The following is a 15,311-nucleotide window of genomic DNA, read 5'->3' as shown; positions in this document are numbered from 1 at the left end:
CCTTCAGATCCGCGTTCGCGGTGGAATAGGCAAAAAGAAAGCCTGACGTTTTTCTTTCTTTCTTTTTTTTTTTTTGTAGGGTGAGGACATTTTTAACAATGCCACCCTAAATAATAACCCTGGGCTATGATACTATAATATACTACGTATATATACATATATATGTACGTAAACCACATACTTAAACGGCACTATGCAATCCTCACCCAATCTGATCATATGAGTCAGGTGTTTCCGGAACCACCCCGCGTTACTTCTCGCCGAGCAAGGAACATCCAAGATAGACTTATGAACGCCAAGTTAAACAAGCCGTCGGAACATAACGGTTGTCAACCATGCAACGGACGCAGATTCCAGATCTGTAAATTAATGCAAACTGCTACGATAGTAGAGAGCACAAATTCTAACTATCGCACAAAAATGTATGGTCTATTTAACTGTAACTCTTCTAACATCTTTTATCTTCTTCAATGTAATGAGTGCAAGGCCCAATATATCGGTCAAACAGCTACATCTTTCAGAATCCGATTCAACAACCACAGGTCTGACGTCTCAAAGAAACCTAATCTGCCAGTGTCTCGACATTTTAGTAAACCCGGCCACTCAATTAACGACATAGCCATTTTCGTTCTGCAACCGAGTTTTCCATCCCAACGCCTTAGAGAACAAAGAGAATCGTTCCTGATTTACAAATTTAAAAGCCAGATTAACGAGTACCCCGGCGTCCACTCAACTGTTCGCAACCTACATTTCTAATTATCTCAGAATACATACACTCTTTGGTATCTCTTTCAGACTTCCCGGTTGTTCACCCCAGGAAATCATTGCCCTCCGGCGAAGAACATGACTGCCTGTGATTCATTGTACCCTTTTACCTTTGTTTGACAAAGCACGTGTGCTGCCCTTTCCCCTTGTACATATTCCCCTCTCATTCTTTGGAATTGTCTTGCGTCACCATAATATCCCATTCCTGTTGAAGACAGCGCTGCTGTCGAAACGTCGAATTCCCCTCTTAGTTTTTAATAAAGTTCCCCTTTCACATCTTGTTCTGTAGAAGCACTGTCTCCACTTTTGACCCTTATTGAATATCTATACATATATATGTAATATACTATCCTTATAAAACTACACACATTATAAAAACTACTGAATTATTGGGTTAATTATACTGGCACCGTACAATACCCACCGGATATCCACATCTCCAGTGGCGGGCATGGCATGAGCGGAAATATGTCTAACCCGACTTTGTTCGCATGCTTGCAGGTCTTTAGTACGTGGTTTGCAGTCTCTTATCATTCTACCGAGAGTGTGACAGCACCCGCACTGCGTCCTTTGATCGACGAAACAAGAATGGAGACCAACTTTAAGCCACGTGCCGATACAAGTTTCCAAGGCCAGTTCTGCATTTCTTCTGGAACAACAGCACACAACTCTCTGTACCACCAGTCGTCGCTGTCGTTCCAAGACTTCTTAAAAGGCGGTGCTTCATCGTACTACTCCAGTGGCGGGCATGCGCATAAGCGGAAATGTGTCTAACCCGATTTTGTTCGCATGCTTGCCGGTGAGAAACAGTTATACTAGTATTACAAGTAGTTATAGGTGTTTGATCGTCCTGCCATGCTCCCGCTACCTGTCTAAGATGTGTTACGATTGTCTGCGTTATTGCGAGCGTTATTGTATATGTCTGGAGATGTCGAAACAAACCCTGAACCGACAGTCGAAGAGACACTGGTAGAGATTCGACAAGGTCAGATAAAACAAGACGCAGTTTTGTAAAGCACTATAAAGCAGAACCAAAAGGAAATCGATCAACGCCCCGCAAACAGAGAATGAAAGGTATTCGACATCGACAAACCACGTGCATCGATATCTTCGCATGAGCAGTTAATTTCTGATCTAAGGTCACAAATAACTAACCTGACAAGGAAACTGGACGACTTGAAAAACAGGTCTAGGCGAAGTAACCTTATCGTTAGGGGATTGGCAGAACTGCCCGGGGAAGACACTCGGCAGGTGCTACAGGACCGTATTTTTAAAACAATGGGGGTACAAGTTACTACCATTGAACGAGCTCACAGAATTGGTCTTAGGAACGCGGAACACAGCCGATCAGTAATTGTTCGTTTATATGATTTCAACGAAAAGAGGAATTCTAAGGAATGCCAGTCGACTTAAGGGAACAGGAATTTCCATAGCCGAAGACCTTTCTTTTATCGTCCGGCAATTGCGCAAAAAACTCTGGGATAGTGCTGCTGGAAATCGTGCCGAGGGAGGTAGAGTACGATTAATATGCGATAAGCTGCATATCAACAATGACATATATAGATGGGACGAAGAATCACAGACCAGAGTTTTACTGAGTGCGAAAAGTAGTACCGCTATGGAGAGCGTCCCTAGTACAAGCTCTCAGTCGCAGAATCCCAAAAGGAATTTGCGTTCCAATTCGAAGCAAGCAAAATCAACCGACTTCGTGACCAGGGTCGTGAGTTCGTTCTTCTTCCGCTCAACGCTCGTAGTATTGTTAACAAAACAGATCAGTTGGAGTTTATTATATTGCAATACAATCCAGATGCGGCTGTTACCACCGAAACATGGCTAACAAAGGCGATACACGCTGAAGAATTGCATGTGCCAGAATATAACATATTCCGGAAAGATAGGGAACAGGGAATCATCTGCTTTACGCAGAAGATTGTGTAATTTATCGAGAAATCACTAACAGTCATGATGCTGACCTGCTGCAGGCCGACCTTAATAAAGTATCCGAATGGTGTAACAGCTGGGCAATGGAACTTAACCTAACAAAATGCAAGCTTCTAACGGTGTCCCGCAACAATGTAACTAGACAGGCCTATACTATTAACAACACCCCTCTTGAGTCTGTCTCCTGCTATAAATACTTGGGCGTCTTCATCTCAAACAACCTTGAATGGCGTACGCATGTTGAGTACATTACTAACCAGTAACCGCCCCTGGACAGCCGACAAGGGTCCGAGCATCCGCAGCCTAAATTTAACATCCATGGAACGCCTCCTGGACGCGTTCATTGGGATGCTCCGATGAGTATGCAGCAGCAGACGTCCCACATGTATCACCCTGTGGACACCGTGCGCACCCCATCCGCACTGTGTCCACAAAGAGCCGTTTGAGCACTCCTTTCCGCTCTTGACCCTCCGCTTCCTTCTTCTCTCCCGCTGTGTCGTCTGACTGCGTCGCCGCCAAAGGAGAAATCTGCGCAGAAGGCTTGTTTTTTCGCAACGCGCAGAAGAGAGAATCGCGTGATGCCACAGCCCGTTGTGCGGATGATTTCAAACGCCGCTGGAGAGGCTGGAGAAACATGGCGGTGTCTGCAATGACTTGGAGTAATACTGTAATTTCCAACTCGAACAGCACCAGTGCCGCTTGAATTTTGTGAAGAGTTAGATGCATATGCCTTGTAGGCAACGGATTCTCCATCGAGGGCCACTACCTATTGACGAAATACAGGTAAACGGCCGTGGTGCCTTTGTTTGCTAGCGCTCGCGTTTTAGACTCCTTTGTTCTTCAAGTCGCTGTAGCCCACTGGCTAGTGAAAAAAATGCAATTGATCATGGCTGAGCTTGCAATATAGGCATAGTAGCACGTGTGTGCTACGTTTACTTTGTGGTCCACTCACTGTGTTCTTGATGTTCTTTCAGGCATAAACGGCTATACCGCTCAGCATCGGCCATGCATTCATAGCTGTGTGCGTTTCAGCATCTCCGAGAGAGTGTGGGATGTTTCTCTATGAGCAGTCTTGGAATTGCTTACTGTCTTATGCGTTACAGGTAAGAAAGCTAGATAAACGGGAAGTATGGCCAAACGCTGGTATGCGTATGTGCCATAGGCAGAGACCGATGATCCCTGTATTATGTCTGTCGTTTTTATCAGTGTGCCTCAACGGCAGGACTTGCCCAGTGAATTTCAGAGGCGGAAAGACACAGAAAGGAACAATATAAAGACTGGTAGCCATTCATAAGGAGTGAAGGAGCGTGAGGATACAGTTGCGTCGATTCCATACAAGATGCCAACTAATTATACGGCAAGTAACATGTTGGATGGATTTTTTTCTTGTTTACATAACTTGGCGATATTGTGATCACTATCTCTATGAATGGGAATGATATGGATATAGCACCTTGTCACGTTTTTCATTATTTGTACTGCTCATGTGCCAGCAGGCATGTACAAATGCACATGTAAATAAAGTCAACATAGAAATAAAGTTGCGTCGAATGCTTTATATAATGCGTCGTTGTGCTTATCTCATGATTAAATTTATGATATTTTCATATGTGCGCGGTACCTACGGGGCTGGAATAGAGATCCTCTACAGGACCCTCGAAGATCCGCACCGGCGGTCCTACGACGTCCATTTCGCATAATTTTCTCTTGATTAGCACGGTAGTACGGGCGTAGTTAAAACGTAGCCCTGAGCAAATGTGTACGTTCGTGAGACGTACTCAGCATCCACAACCCGACGTACGCTGGATGTTGATGGGCGGTTAATAACGCGTCCCGCACCCTGGGGTACATTCGTCGAAACTTCTCATCTGCCTCGTTTCACGTGAAGACCACGCTATATAAAACACTTGTCTTGTCTAAACTGGAATATGCTGCTTCAGTCTGAGACCCTGATCAAGATAATCTCATCAAATTGATTGAGTTTGTTCAGAACAGAGCAGCCCGTTTCATATTTGGCAACTACAATCTCACTGCCAGCGTCACCGCTATGAAAACTAACATACGATTAATTGATCTCTCTTTACGACGGAAAATGCTCCGCCTCTGCCTGTTCCATAAATTTTTTTATCACAACGCGACTCTAAAATCTTCTTTGATCACACCACCATCTACATTTCCCTTCGTGTTGATCATCGTCAAAAAGTAGGTGTAGTGCGTTCTTCAACGAGGTCATTCCAGGGCTCATTCATTCCCCGCACCTCATCAGAATGGAGTAGTTTACCTGGTTCTGTCACCTCGATTACTAATATTATAGAATTCAAAAATTACTTGTGCGACCTCCTTCACATATAATGTCATTGTATATTGTCGCGTATACTGTAGAAGTCATTTTTTCCGCGTGGAAAATATTTTCGCGTTTCCGAACAGAGCTGGTTTGAGGAGTTATTCGCGAGAAGTTAAATTCGCGACACAGGTTTCCGGGGGTGCTTTGCTCTTGCATATCGTGCCGCCGTCAACACTCCGGCATGTTTCGTCAAGTACTAAGACATCCGTTGTTCACGTTAATGGCGGCATTCTAGGTCAATTCCTTTCTTCTCCTCACAGACATGGGAGGAAATGCCCCGTACAATGGCCTTTAGGGACCCTACGGCCATTTCGCCAAGGGAGGTCATTGCGAATTTTCTAGTCTCCCTTCAGATCCGCGTTCGCGGTGGAATAGGCAAAAAGGGAGTCTGACGTTTCTTTTCTTTCTTTTTTTTTTCTTTTGTAGGGTGAGGACATTTTTAACAATGCCACCCTAAATAATAACCCTGGGCTATGATACTATAATATACTACATATATATACATATATATGTACGTAAACCGCATGCTTAAACGGCACTATGCAATCCTCACCCAATCTGATCGTATGAGTCAAGTGTTTCCGGAACCACCCCGCGTTACTTCTCGCCGAGCAAGGAACATCCAAGATAGACTTGTGAACGCCAAGTTAAACAAGCCGTCGGAACATAACGGTTGTCAACCATGCAACGGACGCAGATTCCAGATCTGTAAATTAATGCAAACTGCTACGATAGTAGAAAGCACAAATTCTAACTATCGCACAAAAATGTATGGTCTATTTAACTGTAACTCTTCTAACGTCTTTTATCTTCTTCAATGTAGTGAGTGCAAGGCCCAATATATCGGTCAAACAGCTACATCTTTCAGAATCCGATTCAACAACCACAGGTCTGACGTCTCAAAGAAACCTAATCTGCCAGTGTCTCGACATTTTAGTAAACCCGGCCACTCAATTAACGACATAGCCATTTTCGTTGTGCAACCGAGTTTTCCATCCCAACGCCTTAGAGAACAAAGAGAATCGTTCCTGATTTACAAATTTCAAAGCCAGATTAACGAGGACCCCGGCGTCCACGCAACTGTTCGCAACCCACATTTCTAATTCTGTCAGAATACATACACTCTTTGGTATCTCTTTCAGACTTCCCGGTTCATAAACCCCAGGAAATCATTGCCCTCCGGCGAAGAACATGACTGCCTGTGATTCATTGTACCCTTTTATCTTTGTTTGACAATGCACATGTGCTGCCCTTTCCCCTTGTACATATTCCCCTCTCATTCTTTGGAATTGTCTTGCGTCACCATAATATCCCATTCCTGTTCAAGAGAGCGCTGCTGTCGAAACGTCGAATTCCCCTCTTAGTTTTTAATAAAGTTCCCCTTTCACATCTTGTTCTGTAGAAGCACTGTCTCCACTTTTGACCCTTATTGAATATCTATACATATATATGTAATATACTATCCTTATAAAACTACACGCAGTATAAAAACTACTGAATTATGGGGTTAATTATACTGGCACCGTACAATACCCACCTGATATCCACATCTCCAGTGGCGGGCATGGCATGAGCGGAAATATGTCTAACCCGACTTTGTTCGCATGCTTGCAGGTCTTTAGTACGTGGTTTGCAGTCTCTTATCATTCTACCGAGAGTGTGACAGCACCCGCACTGCGTCCTTTGATCGACGAAACAAGAATGGAGACCAACTTTAAGCCACGTGCCGATACAAGTTTCCAAGGCCAGTTCTGCATTTCTTCTGGAACAACAGCACACAACTCTCTGTACCACCAGTCGTCGCTGTCGTTCCAAGACTTCTTAAAAGGCGGTGCTTCATCGTACTACTCCAGTGGCGGGCATGCGCATAAGCGGAAATATGTCTAACCCGATTTTGTTCGCATACTTGCAGGTGAGAAACAGTTATACTAGTATTACAAGTAGTTATAGGTGTTTGATCGTCCTGCCATGCTCCCGCTACCTGTCTAAGATGTGTTACGATTGTCTGCGTTATTGCGAGCGTTATTGTATATGTCTGGAGATGTCGAAACAAACCCTGAACCGACAGTCGAAGAGACACTGGTAGAGATTCGACAAGGTCAGATAAAACAAGACGCAGTTTTGTAAAGCACTATAAAGCAGAACCAAAAGGAAATCGATCAACGCCTCGCAAACAGAGAATCAAAGGTATTCGACATCGACAAACTACGTGAATCGATATCTTCGCATGAGCGGTTAATTTCTGATCTAAGGTCACAAATAACTAACCTGACAAGGAAACTGGACGACTTGAAAAACAGGTCTAGGCGAAGTAACCTTATCGTTAGGGGATTGGCAGAACTGCCCGGGGAAGACACTCGGCAGGTGCTACAGGACCGTATTTTTAAAACAATGGGGGTACATGTTACTACCATTGAACGAGCTCACAGAATTGGTCCTAGGAACGCGGAACACAGCCGATCAGTAATGGTTCGTTTATATAATTTCAACGAAAAGAGTCTCATTCTAAGGAATGCCAGTCGACTTAAGGGAACAGGAATTTCCATCGCCGAAGACCTTTCTTTTATCGTCCAGCAATTGCGCAAAAAACTCTGGGATAGTGCTGCTGGAAATCGTGCCGAGGGAGGTAGAGTACGATTAATATACGATAAGCTGCATATCAACAATGACATATATAGATGGGACGAAGAATCACAGACCAGAGTTTTACTGAGTGCGAAAAGTAGTACCGCTATGGAGAGCGTCCCTAGTACAAGCTCTCAGTCGCAGAATCCCAAAAGGAATTTGCGTTCCAATTCGAAGCAAGCAAAATCAACCGACTTCGTGACCAGGGTCGTGAGTTCGTTCTTCTTCCGCTCAACGCTCGTAGTATTGTTAACAAAACAGATCAGTTGGAGTTTATTATATTGCAATACAATCCAGATGCGGCTGTTACCACCGAAACATGGCTAACAAAGGCGATACACGGTGAAGAATTGCATGTGCCAGAATATAACATATTCCGGAAAGATAAGGAACAGGGAATGATCTGCTTTACGCAGATGATTGTGTAATTTATCGAGAAATCACTAACAGTCATGATGCTGACCTGCTGCAGGCCGACCTTAATAAAGTATCCGAATGGTGTAACAGCTGGGCAATGGAACTTAACCTAACAAAATGCAAGCTTCTAACGGTGTCCCGCAACAATGTAACTTGACAGGCCTATACTATTAACAACACCCCTCTTGAGTCTGTCTCCTGCTATAAATACTTGGGCGTCTTCATCTCTAACAACCTTGAATGGCGTACGCATGTTGAGTACATAACTAATAACGCGTCCCGCACCCTGGGGTACATTCGTCGAAACTTCTCATCTGCCTCGGTTCACGTGAAGACCACGCTTCTATAAAACACTTGTCTTGTCTAAACTGGAATATGCTGCTTCAGTCTGAGACCCTGATCAAGATAATCTCATCAAATTGATTGAGTTTGTTCAGAACAGAACAGCCCGTTTCATATTTGGCAACTACAATCTCACTGCCAGCGTCACCGCTATGAAAACTAACATACGATTAATTGATCTCTCTTTACGACGGAAAATGCTCCGCCTCTGCCTGTTCCATAAATTTTTTTATCACAACGCGACTCTAAAATCTTCTTTGATCACACCACCATCTACATTTCCCTTCGTGTTGATCATCGTCAAAAAGTAGGTGTAGTGCGTTCTTCAACGAGGTCATTCCAGGGCTCATTCATTCCCCGCACCTCATCAGAATGGAGTAGTTTACCTGGTTCTGTCACCTCGATTACTAATATTATAGAATTCAAAAATTACTTGTGCGACCTCCTTCACATATAATGTCATTGTATATCGTCGCGTATACAAGTACCTCACTAATATGTTCTTGGCGAAGTTGTTTGTTTATTGTCATTATGTTGCGTCGGCATGTTTATCAATTGTTACTATGCTTTGACCTTGCATCGTGTCCTGCTCACTCCCCCCTTTAATGTCCTCTGGGCATTGAGGGTATATGTATAAATAAATAAACAGAGAGGTTCTGGTCAGAAGTGATATATCATGTACGAGATTAGAAGGTATTGAGAGTGTTGAGTCTGTTTGCTGCAAACTTGTTTTTGGAACTACGTCTCTTGTCATTGTTAGCATTTACCACCCACCTGCTCCAGATGTTTCTTGTATGGATCGTGTCAATGATTATTTGGCTTTGAACATCAAGCCCTCTCAGAATGTTGTAGTAACAGGTGACTTTAACTTACCCGGGATTAATTGGAACTCCTTATCATGTGGTGTATCGGAACAGAAAAGTTCTCAGGGTTTACTAGATCTTTGTATACTGCATGGTTTGACACAACTAGTTGATAAACCAACTAGGATATCCGATAATGAACATTCAATTCTTGGTCTCATATTTGTAACCAGATTCAATCCGCTCCGTTGAAAAGGGTATATCCGACCATGAGATGGTGGTACTTCACACAACTATGAATTTTCGAGAAAGAATAATACCAGAAAAAGTGGTATCCCTGCTTAAGTTCCGTCAGGCACAAGATAACCTGATATTGCACTTTCTTGAAGACAACTTTGATTCATTTCAGCAGAGCTGCATATCGGACTCGGTTGACAGTGTGTGGCGACAATTTAAGGGCATTGTGCTCCAATGTCTTGAAAAAAATTCCAGGCATCGCAAACGAATGAACAAACGTAACCCTTGGATAAATAAAAATATCATACATTTAAAACGTAGTATTTCACGTTATCGTAAAAAAAAAAAAAAAAATTCGTGAAAGAATCAACTGTACAAGTCTGAGGTCTCAATTGAGCGCCCTCTGCAGGCAATTAAAAATAGAACTTGGAAATGCAAAAAGAGAGTTCTTTACCACAACTTTAACAAATTTTATGAGAAACGAACCCTCTAAATTTTGGAGGCAGGTAAACGGGAAAGAACGGAGCAGACATCAAGCTACGCTCAAAAAACGAAATAATTGGCGACGCAAGCAGAGTGGCTTGCATGTTCAATAGTAATTTCCATAGTGTTTTCACGCAGGAGAATAATCACAGTACTAGCACAGTTGTGTCCGTGCAGAGCTGTATCTCGGATCCTTTATTTTCAGTGGAAGGTATTTTGAACCTTTTATTAAAACTCAATATAAAAAAGAGCTGTGGGCCAGAACGAAATTTTGAGCCGTTATTCACTTTGGAGTGCAGGATATCTGCAGCTAATTTTTCAAAAGTCTTTTGAAACTGGTCAGATTCCGTTTGAGTGGAAAATTAGCAAAGTAGTACCAATTTCTCAAACGGGAGACTCATTGCTGCCTTGTAATTATCGTCCTGTATCATTAACATGCATGTAAGATCATGGGGCACGTGCTCTGTAAACACATTATAACACATTTAGGAAAATATGATTTACTGAGTTCACGACAGCGCGGTTTTCAAACGTGACTCAGCTTACACAATTTTACCATGATTTGGCAAAGGCAATCGTTGAAGGTTTACAAATTGATGTTGTGTTCATTGATTTCACTCGTGCTTTTTATTCCATTCCTCACAAAAAATTGCAGAGTAGACTAGTAACTTTAATAATGCAAGGCTCGTTAAATGGATAGAATCATATCTTTCTTTTCGTCAACAGTTTGTGCCTCTAGTTCAGGGTTGTTCTAGTTCAGGGTTCCCCAGGGTTCAGTCCTGGGACCCCTGTTGTTTAATCTTTTTATCAACAACATCCCAGATGTAACTGGTCACGGCGTAACTCTGCGTCTTTATGCTGATGACACTGTCCTCTATAGGGCAGTTGCTTGTACGGACGACCAGATTGCACTAGCCAGAGCTCTGCAAGATGTTGTAGATTGCTGCGCAATATCCCAGTTAAATCCGAATGCGAAGAAGACTGTTTTTATGCATATTACAAAAAAGCAAAGCTCTCTAGCCTATAATTATTGCATCAACGATACTTTACTGAATAAGGTTAGTTCCTAGATGTACTTGGGTGTTTATTTTCAGTCGAACTTATCGTGGACGGCTCATGTCGATTATTTTACTCAAAAAGCAGTGGGAAGACTGTTCCAGCTTAAACGAGCGTTATGGCAATCAACGCCTCAAGTAAGACTGAACGCGTACAAATCACTTGTCCTACCAATATTGCTATATACTGGTGCTGTTTGGGACCCATATCTTGTCAGTCACAAAAATGAAATTAGAAAGTGTTCAAAGCAGAGGGGCTCGGTTAATTCATAGGGATTTTCGCACGAGCACATCTGCTTCTGGGCTGTGCCGCCGAGCAAGACTGCCTTTTGTAGAATTACACTTCAAGACATTACGGCTTAAATTCATTTTTCGACTACTCAGCAGCTTGTGCCCTGTCGCTTGCTTGGTCAAAGACACTATGAGTTCAAGACACAAACATCACCTTCATTTACAGGAATACTATGCCCGTACAGATGTGTTTAAGAATTCCTTTTATCCAAAAACAATTCACGAGTGGAACAGTCTTCCCGAGAGTGTTATTAGTGCAAGAGATGTTTCCGGGCTTTTGTACAAAAGTTGGAATGTTTGTTGTACGCCAGCTGACTCCTGTAACGGCCCCCGTCGGCGGGTCAACAGTATTCTAAATAAATAAATAAATGTCCATGAAAAACATTGTATGGAAACGGGAAAACAGGTAAAATCCAGCTCCCATGGATATCCAGTGGACGTAAGCTGGACCTTGATGAAAATCCACTGGATATCCAGGTATCCATGTTGCGACGTCTTATGCACGTCTGCGTGCCGTTGGTGGCTTGCTGGGATGTCGTGGCGTATGCAGCAGTTGTGGAGGACACCACAAGCCACAACGATGGAACGGCACGTTGTCGTCTTACTTCATCTTGTTGTCGTTGTCATCTTACTTAGGAGGCATCCTCCAGACACGTCCAAACATCTAAACCTGCTTTTGAGCAGTCCAAAGGCACGCTCAATCACTTGTCGGGTTTTCCTATGAACCCTGTACTTTTCTTCAGCTTCTCCTGATGGTGCCTGGAAGGGTGTCAAAAGCCAGGGCTATGTTGGATAGCCTGAACCACCAAACACCGCAAGGTAGACAGAGTTATGTCGCAGTTCTGCTCTCACCTAGAAGCCATCCCTCAGGCATTCTGCCAGCCTGAAATTCATCATGGAGGTCGCATAGTGACCACATGAAACTGTTCTGAGTGTATCCTGGCCATCTAGCCGTCTGCTAGCCTAATTCGCAGTCCGCGTTGCAGGCGACCTGTACATTGATATGGGTGCAGCTCCTTTCTGTTTCGATATGCAGGTCGCAACTCACGCTTGGGGGGTTTCACAAGAACATGTGTGCAATCGATGCAGCCCACCACTTTTGGGAAACCTTCAATGTCGAGGAATCTTGTAAAAAGAAATAATATATTCATTGTGTGTACAGTCCGTTGCATACAAGCTAAAAACTGCGCAGTGACTCGATCCGTCAATGTGTGCCAGTAAGGCTGTAACATTGGGGCTGTGTGGTAACACTTTCCCCGTTGAAAATACGTGACTACTGCCTGCGGTTAACATGTTAGTCATTCATTCTGAGAGTCACTTTAAGTAAGAGCTGAAAGAAAGAAATAGCAAGTTGCGGTACCGCTCACTCCTACAGCAGTTTCAGTAGTTTTGGTTGCAAACATAATTCTATGTAGTGCTCTCTGACCGATTCCGGGAATACAAATTCCTCCATGAGATATTTCTTACATATAGAGCACTAAACGTGCGAGAGGAAAAATACGTTACCTAAGACGGTTTTCTGGACGTCCGCTGGTGCACATGAAAACTTTAGTTGCGTTGTTCCGGATACTCCGAGACCTGCGGAAAGTAACACTTGGAGCAGCTGGGAAGACATCTACGTTTTTCATTGCTGTGCAGTATGTTCAGATGACGTTCAAAGATGGATCTAGTGTTGTGGAAGGTTTCGTCATACACTCTAAGCCCGGTGACGGATAGGTGCCGTCTGATCAACTGGCACATTTTTCAAAAAATGTGCCAGATGACTTCAAGAGGCCCGCGGTGCCTGCGAAAACTGTTCTCTGTGCCCCCTGAAACAACTGGTACGACATCCCTGCTGACGCCAGGAGCCGCAGTGTACCGGACGTATTGAAGGGTTCCTTGTACCCATTAATACGCGAGACACATTATGTCTCTCGACTTCCCTAACAGAAAAATTACCTCCAGGCTTCGCAAAAAAAAAAAAAAAAAAGAAATGAAGAAAATGCAACAAGGACATCGAACTTGAAACACCAAATTTTATTGGCGTGCACATACCTTTAAATTGCATCCAGTACATTATCGTTTGCTGAATGGAAAGCATACACAGTTCACTAATCCCAACACACATATGGAGCACATGTTGCACGGACACACAACCCCTCCGATGCACCAGGCAGTCCTCCAAACATCGATAAGACAATCCTCGAAACTTCGAACAGGCTGGCACTGCAAAGCTCAATCAAGATCGTCCTTAGTGACGAACACGACAGTTCCTCAAACGAAATGGCCAACGAACAGTTGTCCAAGCAAGTGGCTCCGACACGCTTCGATGTAAGAAGCAGTTGCAATTGTTGCACACGTATGTGTGACCGTTGGGACAGGAAACAACCTGTAAGGAAACTGAAATGAATATCACGCTGGTATTGTTCCAACGTGAATTCTGGAATAGTAGAGCATTTTGTAACTCACGTCCTTGCAGTCGATACAGTCCCACGGTCACCTATAACGAAATAATACAATTAGCCTCGTATGTAATGTACAGGGTGGGTAGTAGCCCCACATATAGCTAAGTTATACATAAAGTATCCCCACATTCTTGCACGTATGGCATTCCCTGCTTACCGCATGAACTTCCGGTGGCGCGGGATGACGCATTTATCCGGTACAAACGCACAAAAAAATCGTAGTAACCCAACTCCACGTAACAAAAAAAGTTATCCACGCAAACGTCGCTCTCCGTGCATACCGATTTTCCTATGCAGAAGTCTATATGGCGGTCACGGCACAGTTGCGTCTAGCTAGTGCTAGGCGTACGAGATCTGGTTCTGTTTCTGAGTAGGTGGCACCCCCAGCGGTCGGGCAATGCAACTGTGTGACACTGGAATGTGCCGCATGTGACATGTATTCACTTACAGCTCTGAAATACCACCTGTGGAGTACTTCTCAGGTAAACTGCTTACCAAAGCATTGAGAAGAGATTAAGAAGAAGAAACAAGGTAAGTAGAAGCATTGAGAGAAGGCTAAAGGTTATAAATGAAACATAAGTATATCATATTATATGTAGGACTCGCAGACATCCATCGACCTGCTAGTGGTGAAAACCTCACTCGAATTTCAACCGTCATGTTTGACAACAGTAACATAAAACGGTCACATGTAGCGTGCCAATGCGTTTTTCTTATCATTATTATTGGGGCCATTCTGAGTACAGTGTAGCATGCTGCTCAGAGCTGCCATTGTCAATTTCTTTAGTGACTGTATCAGCCATCCCAAAAGAGCTACACTGCACCAAAGAACATAATAATGGATAATGGATCTCATTAAAGACAAAACTCTACAGCAGCCTGCAGCTACGTTGACGAAAGAGTTTCCACTGCTTACAGAAGAAGAGCTCCATGACTATGAATAAAAACTGAAAGAGTCCAAGAACCGGTCAGACTTGGTAAGCCCGTGTAGCAAAATGGTGAGCATCGACACTGTACGAATGTTGTTCCGCCTTGTGTTACTGATCAGCATATTAATGGGTCTGTGGTATTTACAAGCTGTTCCTCATAGGTGAGGTCAACAGCGGCTCATCACCCTCCCCCAACGCGTACATGTTGCTGTTCGTTAGGTGTGTGCACTATCCTACGCCGGGAGAAGTGACATGAAGGCGAAGGTGGCCAGTATCAGGAAACGTCTGGTGTCGGACGAGTTGGGTCTGCAGTTCAGCTGCTTCGGGGCTAAAGGAAAAAAAAAGGCGTTTTGCAGCCTCAACTTATACAGCATGCTCAAAGGTTAGTGCATTTGATACGACAATGCGACAACTGCTTTATTTCTGGTTTTCTCAGAAACAGGACTGGAGTTTATAATGTACATTGCAAGAAAACCTAGTGTCCAGTCAGGAACTTGATATTTTGCCGTTTCCATGGTGGAGATATGTACTAGTACCTTGTTAATTATGGTGAACCATTTCAAGCCACATGCAGATATGCATTAATACAAACCCTGATAATTCATGTTTTGGTTAATTCAAACGAATTTTAAGTT

This window comes from Ornithodoros turicata, unplaced genomic scaffold (genome assembly GCF_037126465.1).
Source record: "Ornithodoros turicata isolate Travis unplaced genomic scaffold, ASM3712646v1 Chromosome25, whole genome shotgun sequence".
NCBI classification, from domain to species: Eukaryota; Metazoa; Arthropoda; class Arachnida; order Ixodida; family Argasidae; genus Ornithodoros; species Ornithodoros turicata.
This window is presented reverse-complemented; position numbering follows the sequence as displayed.